We start from the raw sequence: 24,846 nt of genomic DNA, 5'->3' as shown, positions 1-24,846 counted from the left end.
ATCAACGATATTTTATCTTCACGAATTAGTTAAATTATTCAGTGACTGAAGTTGAGCCGATAAAAGTCCACAACTCACAGACTTGGATTCAAGCTTATGGCTGAACTGATTTAAAATCCTTGGAGACCACAGACACGAGGACATGTAACCAGTCTTTATCATGAGAATGCCAGGGCGAGCCAGTCAAGACACGCCAGAGCCGATTTCCAGAGACTTGGGAACTCAAAGGAAACTTGTGTAATCAAACTTGACTTCAGAATAAAAACAAACAGAGGTGGACAGCCGACGTTGGACACAACAAGCTGCCGCACTGTTGCCAAAAGAGATACACAAACCCCTGAGTTTGTGTATCTTCTATTTGTAAAAAGAACAGCAATTAACCCACAATAGCCGATGAGAGGGAGCTGAACGAGAAGCGTCACCAACAGGATGTAGCGGATGAGGCTACTGTGATGAAGTCTGTAAACTCCTCTTACTACAGGGTCATTTGTTCAGATCAGCCTTAAATCGTCAACACCCCCGGGATCGTGGAGACGGCTGAATCAGACCCAAAATCTGCTCCCATGTTTTTCCCCTTTTCATTGAACACAATAGTCACTAATTATCCTAAAGGACTGTTCATTTGTAGTCTAGTATTCTGAGTCATAATTTCTTCTATAATTACTATAATTACTTGATGGGCTTAAGACTAGTGGAGGACCATTCTTGTGTGTTATCTGGACTCTTTCCATTGTGAACCATCTAATTAAACAGACATTTCAGAAATGTAAAATAATAATTTAATTAGTGCACTGAATATATTCATATCTGACCAATAAACCTCTAATTTCCTCTGAAACATCCACTGTGGATAACTTGCATATCTATAAAAATCTTGAATGTCTTGTTTTTTGCATCGGCAGCACTTTTAAAGTTCACAGTTTTGGTATAGGGGAGCTCCACTGGTATTTAGAGATAGAGAGGTATTAGAAAGGAGGAAATGAAAAGATGGTAAGACGAAGAAGCTGATGAAGATGAGCTCAGTCAGAGGCAGCACGGAGCTGCCTGTGGAGAGAGGGAGTTTGAAAGTGAGCACCAGAGATACAGAGGCAATAGAATCAATTGTTGTATTATAACAGTGGGAAGCAGAGAAGTTGAAAGCCATGGCTTGACTGACAGAAGAGGCGAGCCGTGTGATCCACAGGGAGAACATAAGACATTTCTTTGGCCCCTGCTCATATTCCTCCACCTCCTTCTCCTCCTTCTCCTTCACGGTAAGTGATAGGAGTTAGTCCTAAATCCCCGAGCCTGCAGGCCGACGGGTGGATTAGCTCCCCTGCTCTTCCGCTATTCTCTCTGCTTGATTCTACCGCGGTTTTACACCAGAGGCGGGAGGCGAGGAGCAGCGGAGCTGATTTCATGGCGGCTTCGCTCAGATTAGACAGGAAGCTGGAGAGGGTTGCCAAGAGAGGTGGGGACACCTTTCACCCCTTTACCTCTGTGGGTCCCTGGGGTTAACGCTCCCCGTGTCTGTGGGCTTGTGGCTCCCGCTGTTCTCTGTTTGTCTGCACCGACCTTTTTGTCTCAACTCCCTTCGATTGTCTCCTTCTCACGAGTCCTGCTCTCTTCCCTTCACTCACACGGCTTTAATCTTTTGTTGGCGTCCTCCAATTTTCAAGCTTTCGGGAAGAATGAAGAATTTTATTTGTTTGGCTGTTGTAAAGTTATATATCTTTGCTGCTAATCAGTTTCTCAGCAGGATTCTTCCACGCACAGGGTAAAATTTCATTTTTGAACTCTCAACACAAAATCAGTTACAGCGACTCTTCTCTCTGTGGTCTGTGAGTGTTGAGAAAACAGAAGGCTCCTTAGATGCCTCAAAGGATGAGACGGTTTGAAGCCTTGTATTTCTAGTGATCACACACACTCTCACACACACATACACACATTTATTCGCTGCCTCTACACACCCTTTATGAATCAGAGGAGTCTTGCCTGAGACATTGTAAGCCGAAAAATCTCCCTTGGCAGGGCTGGATTTCACCTTTGGCTGACTTGTACACATTTAACTTCCCACAAGAGAGAATCTGGTTTGAAATATGCTCTTCTACATTTACAGGGAGCACAACAAAGGGTGATGGGTTAGAGCAGAGAAGCTTGAGACAAAAGAGATCAGGTGAAATTGTTATATTTAAAACACGAAGTGCACGAAGAGAGTACTTACTAAATCACTGGTTTAACTTCGAATGCTATATATTCTCGGAAAGGAAACCATTACCTACAGAGACTGATTTAGCATTGATGGATCTGGGACAGGGCTGTAAACATCAGATTATTGATGTTGACAAGAGACTTGTTCAATTGCTGCTGTTCTTTAAAATGTACTATTTATTATAATATATTTTCTTTCCCGTGCTTAAAAATGCGAGTAGGTCTCACTTATTTTTCCAAATATCTCATTTTCAAGAACAACAATCTGAAGAACTCATCTGTCTAGCATTTGTCACTTTATGTGCCTGAGTTTCAGCCCCTGGGGACACAATACAACGTCTAGTCTCAGTGTACACTCTTCAAAACTGTAATTTCTCGAACATAAACTTGATATACGTCTGCACCAGTGTCACAAATAAAACCCTGAGTTGTTTTGTCACTTGAAACTTTCTCAACGACAATTAGGACAATATGAAGAATACGTTATTCAGCACGTAGAGGTTGTTTTTTGTCTCGTCTCACTTTAGTCAGTAATTGCGAATCCTTCTCCGTTGTTAAATGTGAGCGCTAATTAACCTGCTCAAGCTCCGTCTGTGCCGGTTGTACATGCATAATTAGGATTTAGATTCTAGTCTTTACATTTCCAAAGTACAATGTAGGTTGTTTTTTTTTAAATAGACCCAGTGGAAATTGATATATACAAGACTTTTCATAGACTAAGTGCATTTTATTATATTGTAGTAAAAAAACATCCCTGTTCTGATCTAACTAAGAATTTTCAGACCACTATCACTAACCATTGAAATCCCCATATTACCATTATGTTGCTACTTTGCCATTTCCTTTATCACTACTGGCTACAAGCAGTGACAAATATTTGCTTCAGACAGATGGTTCACATTAAAAACATCCTTCCATCCTGCTCAGGTTTTATTGTGAAACATCTGCAGGATTTGTTGAGTTCCATCAACAAGGAGCTTAGTATTAAATCATAAAAATAGAAGTGGTGTGATTGGTTATCAAAAAGAGTATTTGGGTTCAAAAAGAAACTCAAAGCAGTGGAGTGAGTATAGTATGTTGTTGTACCGATAGGCTACCAGCTTTTTATCGTACACTTATACTTTTGTTGTAAATTAATCATGTATTCACAAACTGGTTAAAAAAGCGTTTTCAGTGTGGTTACTCTGTTTTTGTATCGACTGCTCAGGGTTTGTGTTCCTGCTGCCATTGCGCTCTCACCTCCCTGCTCCTCCACAAATCCAATTACCTTTGTTTCCCAAAACAAAACTCCTCACAGGAAATATGTTTCTACTCTGTCACAGACAACATCTGAACTCATCTCGGGGAAGTTTCTACACAACTGAAACAATTTAACCTCGGAGTCGCACTCGCAGCTGAAAATGTGCAAGGCCTGACACAGCTCTCCCCTGTTGATAAACACACACTTGTGTTTGGTTACGTTTTGTCATGATTTATTGAACTAACTCTATAAACAGGCAAGATAATGACTGCAAAATATTACAAACACTGTCAGAATTGTGTAAGACCCAGCTCTTAAATACACAACTGGCTATGCACATACACACACACACCCAGTAAAGCAACCCTCCCATGTGCATTCACTCTTTCTCACACACACACACACACACACACACACACAGTAGTTGCTCCTCCCAGACACACACCATCACATGACGATCTAAAGTCAATGATGCTGTGCTGCCTGCAGCGAGCACAGGAAGATGGTAGAAGGAAGAAAAAAATGAAATCAATATATGAAACACAATGCAGCACATGCCACATTTATCATGTGCACGTATTTCTGACAGACTGCTCCACATTACCAAGGCACATTGACTAAAACATTTGCATGTCTGTTATTGGGACACGAAGTATCACAATGTCAATATGAGCTATTAACGTTGCAGGGCCGGCTGGTGCAAGAGGATGACTGAGATCACACGAGGTCACTGTCGGCCCCGTATTGGCGCAGTCATTTGAGGATGAGCCCGTGCGCTGCCTGGACGCAGTTATGGATATGAGTGATGACGATGAGGTAGAAGATGATGTGCTTCGGCCTTTATGTAGGTGTCAGGGTCAGTGTGCCGCTGTAGCGACAGCGTATGCGAGTGGAGGTCAGATCAATGCCGACAGCAGTTCAGGGATGCAAAGATTTACTGTTGAGCCTTGCAGAGAAGCTGAAGGTCTAATTTATCCAAACATATATAGTGGTCGCACACAGTGACCTTCATGACATCATGCTTCCTGGCGCTTCATTTTTAAGCCAGGGCTTTTTTCCAAGTCGCCATCCATTTGGAAACTGATTTATCTCTTAGCAAACTTTTTTGCCTAGAGCTACAACATGCAGCAAACCATAACACTTGCTGAAAGCAGATGAGCGTCTATGGCGAGTTATTGTCACGAGCAATGCCCTTGAAATTTGACGATCCAAGTCATTTTTTAAGTCATAGTGCAAATTTTGAAATAATTACAGGCATTTTTTTTGGGGCATTTGATTGATTATCATTAGCAAAGAGGCGGACAGGAAACGACGTGGGAGAGAGAAAGAGACATTCAGCACAAAATCCACAGCTAGAATCAAAAATACAGAGCACTATCTGTATTTTTATTGGTGGTTGGACTTGAAAGTTTGGTCAATTGAACAGTCTACTGAAATCTGTCAGTACGTACAGTTCTATACTTTTTGTTTAAGTTTATTAATATGCAGAGAATTTCATCCACTGGTGCAATGACATTGTTAGATTGGCAACTTCACTAAATATGACCCATCTTAATGAGCTGTCAATGATAATAATGTGTAGCCTCAGGCTCACAGACAAAAAGTCCATAAATCCATATCAGGCCACAAAGATTGAAGAATCTGGAGACAGAAACTCAGCAGTAATCACTAATGCTGCTGCCGAGCATGATTCAAACATAAATGCAGGTATGACTTTCAGATGTTGCACCCAGTTCAACCAATTACATGTCACCATCATCCTTAGGTAACTGAAAAGTTCAGTTTCACAACACCACAGTTGAGAAGGGATTGAATTCTGAGAATTGGAGGAAAAATGTGTTTGTCCGTCATGAACAACATTTCAGTGTTAATATTAATATGCCTGAGTGACAATATACAAAGAGACACAGAGAGAACAATGGAGAAGACGCACTAAACCAGAGGACATATGGGGTCGTCTCATTGTGTGTGTGTGTGTGTGTGAGAGAGAGACTTCTCTTTAAGAAGCATTTACAAAGCAGAGAAAGACACATTTATTTTCAGCAAAATCACATTATTTTCCAAGGAGGCTGTGATACGTGAAAGTGTGTGAGTGTTGGTGCGTGTGTGTGTTTGTGCGTTTGTGCATGTGTGTGTGCGAGCGTCCACGAGGGCTGAGGTAAGAGGCTGCTGTGCTGTGGAGTGAGACGGAGGGCATTAGTCAGATTTGACCAACAAAGAGGCTGTGAGCACACAGCCAGGGGATTAGACCAACACCACAGACTTTCATTAGTCTACAGAGAGGAAGAGGAAAAGAAAGAGCAACAGAACGGTGGAGAGAGAGAGTGAGACACTGGATTACAAAGATAGTTGGAGACTTTCATGAGTCGAGGGAGAAATGTACAGATGGAGGATGAGCGGTGAGATAAAGAGAAGTAAAGCGAGGCAGACACTGAGAACACTCCACCGCTGGATTAGTCCAATACCGGGGACTTTCATTAAATGGGATAAAGGGAGATGGATGGATGGAGTGTGAGAACAGGACAGTGAGGGAGTGAGGGCAAATAAAATAAGAGAAATAAATAAAATAAAAAATATGCAAGCATGGCAGGAAGAAGGGGGGACATGCAAGAGTTGGAAAGGAAGTGAACGAGGAGTAAAGAGATTAGGTTTTAAATGGAATAAAACAGATGAGTGGACGGGGCGGAGACCAAACGCATGAAGGGAGGAAGATAGAGAGGGGGGGGGGGGAGAGAGAATGAGAGAGGGGTGACACACAGACAGAGAAAACAAAAAAAGGAATAGTGGAAAAAAGAGGAAAGGAAACAGAAAGGGTGAGAAGACAGACGAAGAGGGAGGAGGAGGAGGGAGAAGAACAACAAGTAGCAAGGATTAGCCCCTCCACTGCACACACACGCACACAAACAGACACAAACAGACACACACACACACACACACACACGGCCTGGGAAGAATGCTGCGGTGCCAAACTAATTAGCTACAAACTCAACTATAGCTCATGAACTGCAGCATAACCAGTGGAGACCCAGGCCTGGTCTCACTGGTGTGGATGCACTTCTTTCCATATCTTCATGTGTCTTTATGGCCGCCACCGTGTGCGGTTGTGTCTGTCTGTCTGTGTCTGTGTGTGTGTGTGTGTGTGTGTGTGTGTGTGTGTGTGTGTGTGTGTGTGTGTGTGTGTGTGTGTGTGTGTGTGTGTGTGTGTGTGTGTGTGCGTGTGGGATGTGCTTACACTTCAATGAGACCATGACAAATTAAACGTCTCCACTCAGCAAGATAATCAATCAACTCCCGGGCGATTGCAGTTTATTTTTCTTCCGTTTTTGTCCGATTTGCATATCCCCCTGCCCTTAATCTCCCGAAGCTGACTTAAACATTCATTACAGGCTTTATATTACTTTCTCAGCCTAATTTATAACGGCTGCCACGCTCGCTCATAAAAGACATGATTGCTTTTGATTAATCAATTGGATTTTTACGGACAATAAAATGTCAGGAGATATTCGAAAAGAGTCCTATCGCAGTTTCCCAGAATCCAAAGTGATGTCTTAAAATCACTTGTTTGGTCCAACTAACAGTCCAAAGCTCAACGGCATTCAAAGACAAACTGATCTCAGACAGATTGATGGAGCGACTGATCATTAACTTATCGGCACGAACAGATTTTCAAGCTTGTTGCTTAAGTCAGCTCAAGGCTAATTGCATTCCAGCTTCAACTGAAGAATTTGACCACATCTGGATTAGAGAGGCCTTGTGGAGTTTCCTGGTAAACAAACATAAGTCGTCCTTAAACTCACTGTTGCACTGTGTGTATCCTTGAGCTTTCATAAAGGTTGGGTACTTTCCATTCCCAGTAAAACTTCGGCAAAGTACTTTAAGTACAAAACTTTTTTACATCCTTGTGTAGTAGCAGTCTTCTTCTTCAATGCACTGCAGTCTAACCCGACAAGTTACTTCCACCTGTTCATCAGTGACCGAAAACAATTGTTCGAATTTACAAACTCATAAACCTCTACATGGATACACAGTATGACACTGATGGTTTTGATTGACATATTTCACATTTGAAACTCTGAAAGTTATAGACAACCAAATGTGAGTATACACACGGTGTCAAAGAGCATTTGAAATACCTATAGCACCTCAGAGAGAAGCATCTGGATCTGTGCACATGAGCCAGGGTAAGTTTGAGTTATGGACGTTATAACGACAACATATCATTGAAACGTTCATATCCTGAAACATTACTGATATTGTTTGCTAATAGCGACAGCTGGCATCAGTCACAGCAACGCTACACAGACGTCTTATGTAATCTTGTTTAGGCTAATGGGTCAACAGCTCATAACCGCATTAGTATTAGTCGACTGTCCAACTGTAACAGCCGACATTTTAAATGAGCACTTTCACACCATTGATCTGTCACCTTGGTAGTCAATTAAAACTCCTGCTTGCACACAGACTGTCTGTGTATGTGCACAAGTGCATGTGTCTTCGCCTTTGTTGCTTTTTATCATTTGCTGTGGTATTAAACCTAACATTATTATTAGTATTATGGAATTTCAAAAGGTATTGGCAACTACCGAATTCCCAGTATTGGTACATCCCTTCTTAAAGTAACTCAACTATAAGTCACCTACATCAAAATTGTACAATCTTTTACATTACTTGGTCTTTTACAAAGAGAAATTTGTGCAGTGTAAATTTCTAATCTTTGAATCACATTTATTTCCATAGTTCATTAGCACAAACATGAACTTGGTCCCCTTCACGTCTCCATTTCTGTTGGAAGTCTTTCTGAATCTTGCGTCATCCAACACGTCTGATCACCAAAGCTTTCTTAAAGATTCGCAACTTCAACAAAAGCCGAGGGAATCGCCGTGGTCACATCAATAAGTGGACGTTTGCCTTGGAAGAATTCATCTCACTGGCTTTGCTTTGCATGCGGAGAAAGGACTGCAGGGTTTCAAGTAAACCCTGTTTTAATTTGACTCAGTGGGAAGTGACAGTCTCCCGCTGACAAGTCAAAAATATTTCAAGCTTGAAAAAGGATAGAAATGCCACTTTTTCCTGCCTCTCCTTTTTTTGAGTTGCACTGGCAGAAGTGTCAGTGAATTTCTTGAGGATTTTTGATAAGCACTGCGAATGACAAACACAAATTTAATAGTAGGATGGCGTGATGTGTTCCTCTTGGTAAGTGACAGAGTTTTACTAGTGTTTATATGGTCTTCTATATACCTACAAGAAGATTATTTAATATACAGAATCTGATTCCACTATTCTTCATGCTATATGAGAGAATATCAACTGTGAAGGACGGACATCAGAAACAGGGGGGAACATCTGCAACAATTGAATCATAATTTCGAAACATTTAATTGTTGTTGACATTATTGTGTTCATGCGTGTCAGGAACAATCAGACTTGACGTTGCGACCCTCCCTCAGAGGCACGGCGTTGATTGACCTTGACGAAAAGTCATCTGGTCCGGAGTAAAACTCGCCCTGACAATACACGCGCTGCTGAGATCTGCACCGAGCTGACAGCCCGGCAGTGTCGACGCCAGAACAGATGTTGTCTTTTGTGATCAGCCATCAAAGAAAAACCAGTCCCCGTTTGTCATTGTATTGTTTGATTTCAATTAACTATTTAAAGTAACTGATGAGTGATGCAAGCTTTTATCTCGGGAACAAAGCAAACCAAATCAAAGCTCTTATGTACATGAAGAAGAAAAATCCTATTTGTCAAGTGCACATTGTATACCCAAGTTCCCAAATTGCGTATTGTTCCAGAATTGAGAGACACCAGGCAAATGGTTCATTTGCCAAGTAATATAATCAAGTTTCATTTATTTTAAAAATAGTTTCATTGTAGAACACACAGAACACTGGAGATCAGAAAATATAACAGTGACTGTAATTACTCTGATTGTTTCCTCAAAGCACCATCGAGCAGCGAAACCCGTTTGGAATTGAGTTTGGAGTTTAGCGGCGCACCTTTCATCTTCTGTGCATGTTCTGTCGGGTTAATGTCGCACTTCACTACTGTTCGACTGACGCTTTGAATGCACCACCAGATGTTGTCTTTGTCATAATGTGTTTTTAATCACCATTCCTGAAGTCAGATGCCAGCAGGCGGTTTCCAATCCGATTTGCATCACTTGTTTCCCCTCATCACTCTTTAACAGCTGAGAGGGATGCAGGCATCCATCACTCTTAACTAGCCGGGCTGTCAAACATCTGCAGCCCCACAGACTCTAACTGGACGTGCACCAGGACCACGCAGGACATGACAGCGCCACGATCCGATCCCCATGTTTTAGACATGACACAAGTCAATTACTCTCATTTTTTAAATTGTCACTCATTGAGGTTTTTTACAAAAATGGGGTATGACCTCATGATTGACAGAAGTGAGATTGACTCGTGATTGGTTAAGGTGTATCAGCGTAACCTCCACATCATGGCTCCATTCCCCAATCACCAGGGTAGCGAGACTCTAGCTCCGATTGCAGCACCAGAATCCAGGATAATGTGGCATAATTTGGAAACAGTAGAAGAAAGTAGAGACGCATCGTCCATTTTTGTATACAGACGTTAATGTGGACAGATAAATGTCTCCTGGTTACTATGTGTATATACTGTACTAGTGTGATGAATATAAACAAACACATACAGTTTTTCTCCTTTTTTCTTAGATTGCATTATAGAGGCTGCTGGGTCTGTCCTCGATGTATTAGTATGCATGTATCACTCCATATTTCATTTAGTTGTTTTAAGGTCACTGTCCAACAAACTTCCATGCGTCCTTTACGTTGTTGTTGTTGTTGTCGAGGGCAGCACAGAGTCAAGAGCGTTTCTGACGTCAACAAACATGTCAGGAGTTAGAGGTAAGGTCACTTTTAAGAAAGAGGACAAAAGGAGCCGTTTGTCCTTCTGCTCGGGAGAAGTAACATCATACAGACGTCTGCGGTTTCTTACTAACTTGCCAACTTTCTCCTCAAAAAGTTCAGCCACTCTTAAAATTTCTTTTGCGTTTTATTGTCTGTAGTCGTAAGCTTTCAGAAGACGTGTACAAATATGGACGAAATGAAAGCAGAGTATGGACCAATTACAATCTATGCCAACCATATTCCATAGAGGAGCTGTGGGGGTTCAGTGATAGACAGCTTGCTTCATCAGACCACAGAAGCCAGACTGGTTTTTGAAAACCAGTCTGGCTTCACACATAAGGTTGAAGAGAAAGAAGAAACCATCTTGAGGTTTCCATCTTGATCATTTCACCAAAGAGTTTGTTTTTTTTCTGTTGAAGATCCATCTTTCGAGGCACACAAACCCAAACCGCATCCCCCACTGTTCTCATCCAGTTTCAGACAAACACCTCCGTCTGATGTCTGGAGGAGGAAAAAGACAATACATAGAAGCACTGTAGAAATGTTATTATCACCACGATACCGTCAGTGTGTGTCGGCACAGAGAAAATACAGTCCATAAGAAATTAGATCACTGAGGGAGCCTTACAAATGTAAACAACCTCCCAGGAAACGGAGAGGCCTCCCAGGCATGGCGTGAATCCTCCAACCAACGATGGGTATCTTGAGTAGTGACAAAGGAGGCACATTCCACTTCTCTCTCCTCCATCTCAACTTCAAATCCTCTATGTGACACTTCAATAACTTTTCCAGCCTAAAAACCATTCAACACACACGTCTTTCATTTTCATACCATAAGATTATCTTGTCAATAACGACACAGCATCAAAAGATTGTGACCAAACCAAACCTGCTGCGTCTATTTTGTACAAGGCCACTGCTTTTTGTCGCGAGAGAAACAAATGATCTCTTCAAACCACAGCCATCAAAGGCCTCAAGCTTTAGAAACTGACTTCTGGAAGGACAGAGCGTGTTTTATTCTGAAAGCATCGAGAGGATCCACTTAACCTTCCTCAGACGAGCTCTGTGTCGACGTATTAAATATGCTTAACCTTTTAATTGTTGAAGATATTCACGAGTATTTTGATGATGAGTTGAATAGTGTTGGACGGTTGTTTTGAGAGGAAATGAGTGATGGGCTTTGGTACATATCTCATTTTTAGAATTTGAAATGTTTTTATGTTCAGCAAGGTTCCCTCTACCATCAGTTTTTTGAAAATGCCAACATGCTGCTATTAACAGCTTGGAGATCGACTAAATATTCATCCTACAACTATTCTCCTTCAGTATTTTCTTCCTTTCTCCTCTTTTTGGTCCTGCGCTCCTCTATTTTGTTTGCCCTCCTTTTCCTCCCCTCCCCTCCTCGCCGGCCTCTTCAAAGGTAAGAGGCCGTCGGCAGGATTTCAGCAGGAGAACCACACCACGATCAGAAATGTCAGCACCTCTGTCACACACACACGCGTCAGCACTTCAAACACACGGAGACACACACACACACCCATGTCATTAGGGGGTCCACATGGCTCATATAAACGCTTGTCCAGCAGGAAGGGAGCTCGGCACAGAGGAAGGCGAGTGGAGGGTGAAAGAAGAAAGTGTCGGAGCAAAGAAAGAAGAAGGGAAGGGGAGAAGGTGAAGACAGAATTGCTGCAGCAGGTATAAGGAGGGAGGGAGGGAGTGACAGAGATGAGGAGGGATGTGCTGCGCTCAGAGGGTGAACTCTGAGGATTACCAGTCACCAGAGGGTTGTTCGACCATCGCTGAAGGAGCTACAGTGTGTGTGTGTGTGTGTGTGTGTGTGTGTGTCACTAAATCACTCCCTCCTGTTCAGCTCTCTGCCTGTTTTCACTGGAACAGCTCCAACACCTTTTAACAAACAAACTACCTGTCATTGCTTTCCGTCACTGCGCTCTACTGCTTTCCTCCTTTTCCTGCATTTTTTTTGCCATCCTTCCCTCCTTTTAATTTCCCACATTTCCTCCGCACGACCCTAATTTTCACACTTCTCTTATTATTTTTGTTCAATTTTCACTCCTTTGGTCTTGGTACCTTATTCATTCTTCCAACACTCCCCTCTTCTTGGTTGCTTCATCATTTCATTCCCTACACTCCATCTTCTAGGTTCCTCCACCCCATCATTCACTCCCACCTCCGTCTTTTAGTTTTTTTGCCTGTTCTCAACTACAGTCATGCACCAAGTACCGTGAGCGAGAGAATGGGAAGTGAAAAATAAAAGCCATTTGAGAGACAGACAGGAAGCGAAAGAGAAGTGAAGGGAATAGCAAAGAGAAGGAGGAAGGATGGATGATTTTTGGCAGATGGAGATAATAGAGAGAGATGTGGTACCAGGAACGCAGACGGGAGAGTGCAGAGAACGCAGGGTTGCCAGATACAAGCAGACAGAATGAGAGAGAGAAAGAGAGGAAGCTGAAATGGCCCAGAGAGGGAAGGAAGGATAATATAGAGAAAGAGACGAGGGAGACAAAAACTGCATGTAGGGGGCGTAGAGTGCAGATAACACAAAGGGCAGCAAATGCAAGAGGTTGAGGCAGACAGTGTGGGATTGCAGCAAGAGAGAAAAGGCGAAGAGAAGCTGAGAGAGGAGAGGAGTCTATACTCAGATCAATGGATGGCCTGTCCTCTGCTGCGTCTGCATTTCCTCTGGTTCACACAACAAGGCCCTCTCACTACATCCAGCAGAGAGAGAGAGAGAGAGAGAGAGAGAGAGAGAGAGAGAGAGAGAGAGAGAGAGAGAGAGAGAGAGAGAGCAAGGCCGAGTGTGTACATGTGTGCATGTTTTTGCAGTCATGTGTGAGGGAGAGGATTTCATTCAGGACTGAAAATGACCCCTCTGCACTCTGGGCTTTTCTTAATGTTGGAAGTCAACGGTCGGCGATGGAAATTTCAATCTGTGGCCTCTCGCACGGCCCCCTGGAAGTAAATCTACTCCGTACAGGCAGGCCTTTATTTATAGCAGTGTGAATGTCCGTAGATTTTGTATCTGCTGGATGCGAGCGTCAAAGTGTTTGTGTGTCAGAGAGACTACAGGCGGTGCTTCCTCGTCTTTCACCCCCTGCTTCGTGGGACGGGCTTCACCTCTCACTGGATGCATAAAACAGATGGATGGAAGGTGGCGTGATCATTTTAAGACAAATCAATGACTAATTTATCTACAGGATGTCGAAAACAGTGACTCCAGAAGCCGTCAAATTGGTGATAAACAGTCCAAAATCCAATGAAACGAGAATCAACAATTTTGTTAATTGACCAGCCATTTCAGAACTAATGGACAAATTGCTAAATGGATGCATGACGGACGCACAGACGGAGATTGAGACTGGCTGCAAGGAAAATAGCGAGCACATACTGGTGGTGGATGATCTGACAAGCAGCTGCAATCTCTGCACATTGTGGCGAACACTGCAACGAGAGGACGAATGCTGCATCAGCGTGGCCTCGATTATGACACATCAGCGTCTCCTCTCATCCTGAATTAACCGTTGTTTGACGAAAGCCTCAGGTCAAGACAACATGCCTCAAATCCAGCCTTGCAGACACAAGTATTAAATTAATATAAACTGTCTACATTTTGGGTTTAAAGAATTAAATTAACTTTTTAATATGATTTTAATTGGGAAAACACAAGATTAAAGGTTTCTGGGTTGAATATTATGGTAAACACATCAACACACTGTTTCAAAAGGCTCAAAATAACAGTATATTATGCTTAAATCACTGAATAGTCTTGGATTTTAAATTCTCAAAATGAACCTACCCACTGCCAATCAATTTTCAAGCTTGATATTTCCTAACACGCGGAGCTTAAATTGAAATTTACTGCTCAGCTATACGTCTCAACCTCGGTCAGGCCTTTTAGCGATTGTACACGATTTCCGTTTATTTTCGGAGACAAGTGATTTGCCCAGAGACAGACAGCAGACTGCTCGCAGGTTGCAAGGGCACAATAACACGAGGCCACGCGTTAGACCTGCACAAGGGTATCAGCTCTCAGGGGTGTGTGCGCGAGTGTGAGAGTGCATGCGTGTGTGTGTGTGAGAGAGAGAGAGAGAGAGAGAGAGAGAGAGAGAGAGAGAGAGAGAGAGAGAGAGATGGGATGAGACAGTGTGTGACGAGGCGTGTGCATGTGTGTCCTCCAGCAGCCATGATGCATTAGTGTAACCTGATCCCTCTCCTCCCCTGCGAGCCCTAACCTTGAGACAGACAGGGAAATGCAGGTTGCAGAGCCGCGTTCTGTTATAAATGAGGCTGTTGGTCTTCATCACCCATTCTGTCTAGAATTAGATAACCGGGGAACGCGAGAATGTTAATGATCCATTATCCCTGCAGCTTGATGTCAGGAGGCAATTTGGGCGAATCCATTCTTTTTTTGTTATTGTTGTTTTTTCAAGGGGGATTTCTGACATAAGGATTTAACACATTACTTCGACAAGGAGGATTCACCGCGAGCTAGAGGGTGTGTTTGTGACATTTCTAACACGGGACGGAAGCAAAACTGATAAAAACAATCAAAACCAATAAAAAATATCTCATACATATGGGAAAATATGTTTTCATGGAAAGACAGATTCTAGAGCTTTTGGTGATGAGGGCCGACGCCGGTGTTGTTGTGCTATAAACAAAAACACACGATCTCCACAGCTGAAATTCATACATCCAGCCGCCCCTCACCAGAACAATCCAGAGATTTCCCTGTTGTTGTGAACGCATCTGATCGATAATCTCCTGCTGCGTTCTTCATATGTGAAAAAACAAACTCCAAAGAAAGTCTGGTCAAAAGTGTGTGGAAATCTAGTTCCTCTCTGAAAACGTCTGTAGGAGTGAAAGCAAAGCGAATACTATTGCAGTACAATGTCATGACCTTGCTGCATCTTCCCCCACGCTAGGAGTAATATAGTAATGTTTTCTACTCTTTATCTTTAACTTTATCATCCTGCACTGATTAATATCTGAAAATCATTAAGTGAAACTCTGTACTAAAGCATAAAATCCTGCTTTCCTGTCACACCACAAACTTAATGGGGGGAGAGATGTTTCATTATATCCTCTTCCTTCATTGTAAAAAACTGTTATGCCTCAGAGTCATTTCTTTCATTAAGGAACCTGCGCCATTACTGGCGCAAGTATAACGAAACCCACAATTGAAATTCTTCATCTCAAATACATTTAATAATAATGGGGTATTATTCCTCATCTTATTCCCCTACATTAAATAATACTATTCCGAGAGCCCATTAGGAAACTTAATCATCGGAGGCTGCGATCCACTGCGGAGAGATAATTACACTTGATGATATTCACAGATAATTCACAGATGATCACATGATTCGGCCTCTCTTTGTTTCTCTGTAGTTTCACTTTCTGCTTTTCTTCTGCAGCCCGTCACACCGACATGTCACTGTGATCTGTCAAACTCGAGTATTTTAAAATTACCAAGGGAGCCAGATGAAAAAAGTGTCAAATCAGAAAGAGAAGATAAAAGAAAAAGAGGTGAAATGGGAATTTTAATCAAAAAAAAGACAGAAGGTATAAAAATAGAAATGTGGAAGGGCGGAACAATACATAATTTACATACATACGTTGGGGTAAGGTCATCAAGGTTTAAATATTCATTATGGGTGTCAAGTCGAAGCTTTTATATCTTGTAGGATTCAATTTCACTTCTCTGCTCATTCAAGGTTTATGTTTGTTGAATTATGCATCAAAATAAATGTTATAAATACACTTGTACTTTTTGTTGTTTCCTTCAGAAGAAGCTTTTGTGTGGCAACAGCGATGCCAGAGTTCGAGGTTTGAATTCCCAGCAGAGTCGCTCCTTGTAAAAGTGAATGAACCTCGGGTCACTGCGAGACACGCCGAGGAGAAAACATAAAACATGTTCCGAGCTGCAGATAAATTCATGCTAGGTTAGATACTGCACCCGGGGGAGAGACAGGAAATGCATAGAAGTGCAGGTTGACATTTTACATCTGAGGCATTTGTCCGCCACAATGCACATCGGCTGCACTCTAACCGGACAGCTGACATTTTGACGGACACGTTGTCCATCGCAGAGATCAAATCTGAGAACTTCCGATTTCAGGACGACTTTTCTCTCTGATTTCACAATTACACTCAAGGCCTCTTGAGTCGTCATTTGCAGAGATCAGCAGGTCGGAGGTTTATCGTCCGGCTCAAAGACACTTTAACTTGATTCAGACGTCACACTGATGGTTCAGAGTAATGGAAAGGTTACATTTCTCAACTATGGAAATGTCATGTATCCAAAAACTGTGATTAAATGTTGGATGGGTAATTATTATCTATACCGCTAATCCTTATCACAAGAGGGCTGGAGCCAATCCCAGCTGGCATTGGGCGAAGGTTGGAGTTCCCCCTGGACGGGTCACCAGCGTAACTCACGACTGACATATAACAACCATTCACACCCATGGACAATTTAGAGCGTCCAGTTAAACTTGGAAGAAACCATGTACCCAGAGGAAATCCACGGAGAAACAAGGAGAACATGCAAAGGCCGTCAGGTTCGAACCCAGAACCTTCTTCCCACTGCACCACCATGTCATTAACGATGCCAATTAAGCCATGGTTAACCTTAGCACACTTTGGGAAAACAAAACTGAAACCAAACTTCAACAGTTTCACTTCTATTTGCAGCAGATATACATGTTGAGCTCTTCAGTAGAGTTAATAAATAAGTGGGTGAACACAACAGAGGATACAGAATGCCGTGCAGTCACTTCTGATCAATAGTCTTTTAATTTAACATCTTGATCGTATCATTTCTTTCTTCTAGTTTGCTGCTGCCGTTGTATTGTTGCTACATATTGTTTATTGCACCTGATCTTCTGAAGAGGCCAAGATGTGAGGAGCACTTTGTCTAACATCATATTATAGTGTTGGACATATTTTTAATACATTTTCACCTTACATATTCTCCAGACCTCTCACTGCCATCCTCCCGCTTTCTTCACCTCCTCTTTCACTCTGTTCTTCATCTGCTCTTATTCTTTTTCCTCCCTGTACTTCCTGTTCCCTTCTATCTGTTCATTTATCACCGGCCACATCTTCTCTCCCTCCCCATCTCCATCCCCATCTATCTCTCCTTCCTGTTCCTTTTCCACTGTCCACTCAGCCCCCCCCCTCCTCTTTTTTCTTGTTCTTCCTTCTTCTCTTCCTCTTCACTCTTTTTGTCTCTCTATTACCCCCCCCCACCTCCCTTCCACTCTCTGATGGGTGTCCTGTTCCCTCTCTCTCTCTGGGAGTAGCAGACCTCCTGACGGCTAAGTATTGATCGTCCCATCCCCTCTTCTCTCTCTCCGTCTTACACTCACACACACACACTCACACACACACACACACACACATGCATTAGGGTGACAAGATAAAAGGGTTTGTATGCCCCAAGGCAAATGCAGCTAAACATGAGACCAGGGGCTCTCAGCCTCCAGCTTACGTATCAAGAACAGAAATATTTAACAAACCCAAGGCTGCGAACTCACTCCCATATCTCGAACTGTCCGAAAATTACCATTACATATATTTACAACGAGCTTATTTTTATCTGCACGTTAAGCTCGGCACGAAATAACATGAATCTTGTAGAATCGCTGCAGTCGAAACATTCTTCCGCTGTTGCCTCAGAAGGCTCAGGGCAACCAGCATGCTCTTGTCTGTGTGAGGGAAAATTTCCGGATAATAATACTATTTATAATCTTTGCCTCGGGGCCAACACTTGACTCTAACGGGAAGAAGTTTCCTTGTTTTTCTGTAAAAAGACAGTTCCAGCACAGCTGTCTTAGAGGCATGTTTAGGGTCCAGTGTCTATTACATATGTAAACAAATTGAAAATGACAAAAAGCAAAGTTTGGGTCTGTGTTTGATCCCTTCCATGTATCTCCATTGTATTCAAAGGAGGGTAGTTCTGTAGAGCGGAAGATGCAAACGGACACTTCACTTCCTCCAGGTCAATACCATTCAGCTGCAGAGCCACAAAAACATAGTAACGTAGAAAGTTTAGATAAAATCTTTCAAGATAATTATAGAAAAACTATTAATTGTCTCTAAATCTCATCTCTGGAATCACACACATTTTAATTGTAACGAGATTTGTAACAAATTCAAATTTTGCAGTTACATCCCGCAGCCACTTGGAGACGGAGCACAGTTGTATTGAGTAAGATTGGCAAATATATCAAAAATAAAAATCAATACACAACGTAAAACAAATTCTGTGCAATGCAACTGTCGAATATAATCAGTTTATGAGGCTTTCTCCTTTTCCAGTTGCTTTGCTCAGAATTTATAGTGAGATGCTTTTGTCAACAGCACCGTTCAGCTGGGAATACAACCCCTAACTGTGGCGGTGTTAGTGTCCCATCCACTGCACCCCAGAGCTAATAAGGGGTTGTGAGGAATCGATACCTGGCACGAAAAAACAATGTGACTTTCAGCCGCCGTGGCCACATCAATCACTCTCATTGCCATTAGCTCATCGCTCGACACCAACTTGGACTTCTCTCGCCTGCTACCTCACAGCCTCTCTCCGCCCACGATGGTCGCCGGTTTCCCTCCCATCCTCCACCTCTTCCCCTCTCCTCCATTCTCTGTCTCCCTCCCTCTCTCTCTCTGCCAGCTCAGCGGATGCCCCTTGTCACAGCTCCTATTTCAACCTTCTGAAGTTTCCTAATTGATCGCAATTAGAGCCGCTATAGAGAAAAGGGGTGGGGGTGTGGGGGGGGGGCAGACAAACGGAGATGGTGAGGCAAAGTGTATGTGTGTGTGTGTGTGTGTGTGTGTGTGTGTGTGTGTGTGTCTCTCACAGTGAGAGAGGGAGAGCGAGAGAGATTAAAATCAATGAGTCTGTTTTGAAAGTGGCTATATTAGCAACTGGACTACATTCGACCACAGGCTGCTGAGGTAATAACACAAGAGACGGGGGGGGGGGGGGGGGTGGGGGGTGACAGAGAGACACAAAGAGACTGTGACTCACAGCAAGAGGCAAAAACAAAAGAGACTACTGATGGAGGGAGTTAAGTGACGCTGAGTGAACGATATTAAAACAGTGACTGGGAAAAGGGAACCTGTCCAACGCTGACACAAGTGTTAAGCTTTCTTTCTTTCTTTCTTTCTTTTTTTAACACTGTCACATCTTACACCTATTTACGAGAAAGAATGTGTAACAGTCAGATTAGATTTGGTGCATGAGTTTAGATTTTTGTCTCCATAAAGACACAGTGGTACCAAACCTGGAAAACATCTACAGTTTGGAATGCTGTGCAGTACAATGTGGATGCCCAACCCGATCCCATTGGGACCAGTGAGGACACAGATTTCAAAATTATGTATGTGTCCTGGTCGGTGACATTGGCTGGGTCACATAAGCCAGATTTTGTCCACTGCAAATTTCTGTAGGTGGAGAAAACAAGTAATAAACATGTGTGTCAGGGACGAGGTTGGGTCAGGTTTTGACACAAATAAAAAAGATTTCCCATCAGGTCTGGTTTAGTTTTCTTTCTGGCTTCAGTGCACAGTCACAGTTTGTGCTGCTAACTTCTCCATATACAGATTGCGGTTAACAAGTGCAGCTGTGATATCAAGGAAGATAGTAAGTCATCCAGTTGAGCTCTGGCAAGAGTTTGAATCAGAAAAATCCTGATTCTTAAGAAGAAGAAGAGGAGGATAAAACCCCAGAATAAGAGATGTATTAAGGGTGAATAGACATATGTAGAGAAAAACAGATACAGGGATAAGTTGGGATAAAATCAAATGAGGCAGACAGAGAGTTTTGCGAGAAATGTAGTTGCCAAGAGAGAGCGACGGATAGCAAGGGATTTGTAATAGAGAGATAGAGAGGCAGAATGACAAAGAGGAAGAATAACAATGGTGCCAAAGCCTCTTCCATCCTCCTTGCAAACGTCCCTGATCCCCTTTTTTCTCTCATTTAAATTCCTCTCCATTGTCATTGCAATCCGGGCCTAACCCCCCACAGCCTGGCAAATACACACTCATTGACACACACACAAACACTCATGGACATTAGAACACACATGCGTTGACCTCCAGCAGAAACCACGGCCGTCCCAGGGAGCCGGGCTCACACATCTTCGCTAATCCCCATCAATGGGCACACACATGTACACACTCACAATGTTTGCTGGAAAGATAGGCTTGAGTTTCCCCAGACTGCAGATGTCAACGTGACCCTCGCCGTGCTAACATGGGTGAGGAATAGCAAGCAGCTTGTCACCAAGCATCCGGTGTCTTGTCGGCAACACAAGGCCGGGCAGGGCTGGTGCCGAGCTCACTTAGGCCTTGTCAACATGCATAGACGATACAGCTATAGCTTTAATTCAGCTCCTCGCCTTACCATCTCCTGGTCAGCAGGGCTTACAACCACAGCACCCTGGATTGTCAGCAGCGGTATCTCAGAGCAGACACCCGCGGCTCTCTGTAGCATTAGCCTCCGATGTCCTCAAAGCTGTCCAACAGGAGCAGCAGGGCTAGGAAATAACGTCCTGTCAGCATTGGGCAGGACATGGCTGGGTTAATAGAATCTCTTGGCTTATCACTCCCTTGTCAGCAGTTCTAGGTCACGGAGATGGCACCCGGAGCTGATCTTAATATTGCCTTGTCAATGTGCACAGGCTAAATCTGGACTGCCAACAAAGCCCGGGATCACGCAAGAGAGAGCGAGCCACACTGAAATGAAGCCTTGTCTGCAATTTCACCGGTGTTGTGTTATTCCTTATCACTCTCATGTCAACAATGATAGAGCAGAGATGGTAACTGCTGCTTCCAGGACGGTTGTCTGGCCTTCCTCCAGGATCATAAGAACAAAATGCCCATCTTACCTCTGGACTATTATATGATATTACCTTCTAATAAACATGAAGCAGCAACAGCCTCAAAGAAAACAAAAGCCTCGGATGGAAACTTTAACTGTTGTATTGCCGTAATATTTCCCTAGTGTGGTCTTATTTTGCTTGTTTACAATCACTCTGGGATAAACATGTGAGTAATTGAATTATAGTTTTCTTACAATCGCTCTGTAGCCTCCTCCACAAGTAATGAACTTTATTAAGAGCTGCTCTGGGCGAAATGAAAGAATATTGGATGTTCCAAAAAGGAACAAACACACATCCGGATGCTTGAGATAATGAGTGAAACTAGAACGGCTCTCAGGTAATTTTTAATCCATTAGGCCGGGACAGATTCACACACACACAAACACTCAAGGCTAGAATGGCTGATACGAACGTGTACACGCAAACAGACAAGGTATTGTGTAGACAGATCAGTCCATATGTTTATATGCACATCAATTTCCCACTATTACTCAAAATATGACGATATTATGAATTTGATACCAGGGATATTAACAGAATTTTCTGTTTGCATTATCTGAAATTGACCTTATTCAACCTTTAGAATTTTCTGATTGAGATGTGGGATATGCAGATATACAGGTTTTAAGAGACGTAAAGCAGGTATTCAGAATATGCGTCTCAGCTTAGTTATCTGCAAAAACAAAAGCCCATATTTGTGGACAGACGGTGACAACAACCAACAGTACCTGACTGACTGAAATGAGTGAGTGATCCCAACTGTTCATGAGTGAGTGAGTTAGAACTGGAGTCAGTCAGCCAAGTCTCCCCATTGGCCATTTCTCTTTCCAAATGAATTGGTGCAAACAGCCTCTACTGGCTCAACCCCTTTTTGTGGAAAGCAAAGCGACAGATCTCGCTTCTATCAGCTTGTTGGATAATCCCTCGCTTCTTTCCATGGATGACAGTCATCAGCACAACCTGTGAGAGGCACAGCTCTCTCCTTTCATCTGCGCTGTTCAGTGAGTGGCAGACAATCGGAGCAGCTGTTTGCTACTCAGACGGAGGCCGGGCACGAGTAGTAAGACGGAAGCTCACCCAGAGGAGCTGTATGTGTGAACTCAAATGACCAAATCAGTTCCACACGACATTAAACTGCAAACTTTCCCCAGCCAGCTCCCTGGTACAAAGTCTGTGAAGTGTGCAAACAGATAAACCGCTGCAAGAAGCCAATACTGGGCAGAAAGACATTTTGACATGTCACTGTAGAAAAGCCGCCAGAATAATTGAACTGAACTGAACTGTTTTCTGTACCTCATGTGCTTTTCTTACTAAGACATGTTGAACATCTAAAGGGAAACACATCGTCAACTTCACACATTGACCACAACATGCCTGGTCAGATAGTAGGTTTTGACCTCTTGATAAGACTTAGGGTCAGGGTTGTGTGCTGCATGCGTCAAAGTCAGGAGAATCAGGTCTAGACATCCAGACCCTCTCGTGTAGGCTCCATCCCTTTAGAGCTGCATGAGGCTACAGGGCTTTCTTGCAAACCTCTTAGTAAAGTAGCCAAGCTTCACACATTAAATCAAATCCATGGAAAAATGGCAAATAACTCAGCTCCTTTATGCAGACTTCTGTGGAAGTGTGTAAAATATGGAGCCAATAGTGTTGTTGCACATGTTGAACTCTTCACAGAAAGATGGATGCTCACATTAATAAATGTAGAGTCCAACGTTTTTGCAATAATACAATCAAAAGCAAAACAACTTCATAACAAATGTGAGAATAAAGAGATTATATATCACGGCTGGAGAAACCTGACTAAACTGTTAACAGGTTTAACATGCATCAGACCTTCAGAGTTTGAATCTCCTGCGTTCCGTCTTTCCGAGTCATTTTGATGTGTTTCTGAATGTCAGCTCTTTGTTTATCATCGTTATGCAACATGACATATGACTTGCTGCGAGGCCAAGCGCCCCGATGGGAAGGAAAATAAATTCTTGAACTTGAACTCAATTACGGTTAAGGCGAAAACAGAGTCGCAGAGTAATTGCGTTGCACTGCACCTGGCTGTCAGCGGTACCCTAAAGCGCCTGCAAGCTCGTGTCCTCGGTTCAAATCCCTGCGCCAGCATATAGGGAAAACATGGAGCAAATGAGTAATGCTCCCACGTCCCTCATTGACTGCAGTCAAGCTGCCCTTAAGCAAGGCCCGCAACCCCCAATTTCTCCACTGCTGCCGCCGAGTGAGCAACAATTTGCATTTGGTAAATCTGTATGCAAACATCATCGGTCAGTCATGTGTAAAAATAAATATGTCTGCTTTCGACAGCAGCTTTTCCTTGTAAAGTTTAAATGAGTGGCATTAAACTTTATCCTCAGGTTCCAATGAGTGAATAAAAGTGTGTACACATACTATTAATGTTCAAAGCGTTGCGGCAGGCATGGACTTCCCTGTAGGTAACCTTATAGCCCGGAGCTGTCAGTATGAATGCATGGCTGTGGCCTGTGTGGAATCTGGGTATCTGTGTGTGTGTCCACCCCGTCTGCGTATTTCCTGTTCCAGTTTGTGTCCGTGCATGTCCCTGTGTGCCTGCGTGCCGGCAACTAGAACGTCTGCGTGCCCACATTTCCGAAGGTTCCCCCATCCGACCGTCGACATGTGTATGCGTTTGTCGCTGGCATTTTGCGCACAGGGCAACTCTATCCGCCTCCATGGAGTCCTTTCAACGCCCGCCACCACACACACAAACATACATCACACATCCTATCGCTGACACACACGTCACCACGGCAACCAGATACAGCGGAGGACCTGCTACTGACAGAGAAGCACAGACCACCATACTGGCAGGCCAAAGGTTTTCAACATGAGGAGAGCGCAGCTGCTGCGGTTGCTTGTTGAATCATGACACACACGTTTTTCCAACAATATCCTGGAACTGAGACACAACTAAATGCAGTTCATTCAACACGAAGCTTTCACCTCATAGACAGTCCGCCGTGTTCCCACATGTGCTGAACAGGTTCACAGTGTTTCTCTTCACACATGTGGTTCCCGTTGTCAGTTTGATTTCGCACAAAGCACCCGGTTCGTAAACTATCATCCTGAAAAGTGGCGATGGGCAAATTTCACGTGACGGCAGAGCAAATTTACAAGATGATGCAGATCCACTGCCGATGTGGTCGGCTGGGAAAACAAAGAACGATCGCAACACTTCTATCTATTTATAAAGCGAGTGAAATTGGTTTCACGGACCCCTGGCTCATAAAACTTACTCAGCACAAAATAGCGAAAGCACCACATAAAAGTCTAAATTCAACGAGATAAAAACAGTCGAGCAGAAAAAACAAACAAAGTCCCAGTGAGCTCAACCTACAGCAAAGGCATCTACAGTATATATGCAGGAGAAAAAAAAAAAAAAAAAGATCTTACCTTGGACAGGACGAAACGTCAGCACAATCCTCCTCTTCACCCTGTTAAAAAACAACACTGTCATTAATCTGATCTGGAGTCAGTCAAAAACGGATTTAAGTTTGCAAAAGTAAAAGTTATTGTGCCTTTAAAATATTTCATTATTTGACTGAGAGTCCAAGGAAAGCACATCCAATATTTAGGAATATTAAACTTGGAATTAG

General features: G+C 43.1%; 1 protein-coding gene across 1 annotated transcript in view; it reads right to left on the bottom strand.

Annotated features, from left to right (window-relative positions):
- cntfr (ciliary neurotrophic factor receptor) overlaps positions 1-24,846 on the bottom strand; it is a 200,929-nt gene that overhangs the window by 138,137 nt on the left and 37,946 nt on the right. The window contains exon 2 of the mRNA XM_034601828.1: positions 24,644-24,684. The gene's annotated coding sequence lies outside the window, so the exon portion shown is untranslated. The remainder of the gene's footprint in view (positions 1-24,643; positions 24,685-24,846) is intronic.

This window comes from Hippoglossus hippoglossus, chromosome 12 (genome assembly GCF_009819705.1).
Source record: "Hippoglossus hippoglossus isolate fHipHip1 chromosome 12, fHipHip1.pri, whole genome shotgun sequence".
NCBI lineage: Eukaryota > Metazoa > Chordata > Actinopteri > Pleuronectiformes > Pleuronectidae > Hippoglossus > Hippoglossus hippoglossus.
Note: the sequence above shows the minus strand (reverse complement) of the source record. Positions and strands in the feature narration are given on the sequence as shown.